The following is a 1,890-nucleotide window of genomic DNA, read 5'->3' on the forward strand; positions in this document are numbered from 1 at the left end:
CCACCTCGTAAGATGTCTATCACCCTGAAAGATGTCTCTCAACACCCCCCCCCCCACACTAAGGAGAAGTCTACCTACCTACCTGCCCTCTCGGAATTTGTCTGTCTACCTATCCCAACCCCTACTCAGCCCCCCCACTCGGAAGTTGTTTACCCCTGTCTCGGAAGATGTCTAGAGACCCCCAAACTTTGGAAGGTGTCTTCCAGCCCCTCAGGCGATGTCTGCCTACCCCCCCCCCCCTCAGAAGATGTCTGTCAGCATACCAACCACCCTGGAATTAGTCTGTCTACCTACCAACTGCCTCGGAATATATCTGTCTACCTCCCACCTTGGAAAATGTCTTCCAAACACAGTCTCAGAAAAGCCCAGTCTACCAACTGCCAAATTTCAACCCCCAGAAGATTTCTAACCAACCCCCCCCCCCCCCCCCCACTCGGAATATGTCTACCTACCTCCACTCTTGGTAGCTATCTACACCTCCCTCTCAGAGAATCTCTAACCCCACTCTCATAGGATGTCTACCTACCCTCACCACCATTCGAAGATGTCTACCCCTTGGAGGATGTCTACTCCACCTGGAATATGTCTGTCTACCCACGTTGGATGATGTCTGTCTATCTACTCAGCCCCCCGGGAAGATGTCTGTTAAACTACCACCCCTTGGAATTTGTTTATCTATCATTACCTGCACAAAATATGTCCATCAACCTACAATCTCCTTCTGAAGATGTCTGTCTACCTACAGCTCCCGCTTGGAAGATGTCTGTCTACCTACAACCCCTCAGAAGACGTCTGTCTACCTATCTCCACATCAGAAAATGTCTCTCATCTCCCCACCCTTAGAATATGTCTGTCTACCTACACTCCCCATCGGAAATGTCTGTCTACCTAAGCTCCCTCAAACCATGTCCGATTAGCTGTCCACCCCGGAAGATGTCTGTCTACCTACCCAACCATCAGAAGATGTCTGTCTACCTACCCCTCCCCCTCGGAAAATGTCTGTCTCTCATCCCCCTACCCTGAGTATATGGCTGTCTACTTACCTGCCCCCCCTTGGAAAGATCTCTGTATACCTAAACCCAGCCCTCAGAAGATGTATGACTACCTACCCCTTCCATTGGAAGATGTATGTTTTCCAACCCTCCCTTCGGAATATTTCTGCCTACCTACCATCTATCACAAAGGATGTCTGTCAGCCTACAATTCCTTACTGGTGTCTGTCTACATACCCACCCACACTCGGAAGAAGTTTGTCTACCTGCCACTCCTTAGGAAATGTTGGTCTACCAAACCCCTTAGAAGATGTCTGTCTACCTATACACTTCTGATAAGACTGTCTACCTAACCCCCTCTGTAGATGCCTGTCTACCTACCCCCTTGGAATATGTCCGTCCTCCTACAACTCTTCAGAATATGTCTGCCTAACTACCCCCCTCTCGTAAGATATCTGTCTACATATCCCCCCCCCCCCCCCCGCATGATCTGTCTACCTACCCCCTTCCCCTGTCATAAGATGAATGTCTACCTAAACCCCTCAGAAGATGTATGCCTATCTACCCCCTTCAAATGATTCGATTTTATCCCTCCTGTGGGAGATATCTGTCTCCCTACCCCTACCTCTGAGGATATCTGTCTGCCTACCCAACCCCCCCCTCTCGGAAGTTGTTAAACTACCACTCCTCTGGGAAGATATCTACTCCCACATCAGAGAATGTCCACACCCCTCTTGGAGGATGTCTGTATACCAAAACGCATACTTTGGAAGATGTCTCCCCCCCTTTGAAAGATGTCTGTCTACCATGAACACCCCTCAGAAGATGTCTGAGTACTGAACTCACCCTCAGAATATATCTCCTCCTTACCTACCCCCCCCTCCCTTGGAATATGTCT

Source organism: Schistocerca gregaria, unplaced genomic scaffold (assembly GCF_023897955.1).
Source record: "Schistocerca gregaria isolate iqSchGreg1 unplaced genomic scaffold, iqSchGreg1.2 ptg000698l, whole genome shotgun sequence".
NCBI classification, from domain to species: Eukaryota; Metazoa; Arthropoda; class Insecta; order Orthoptera; family Acrididae; genus Schistocerca; species Schistocerca gregaria.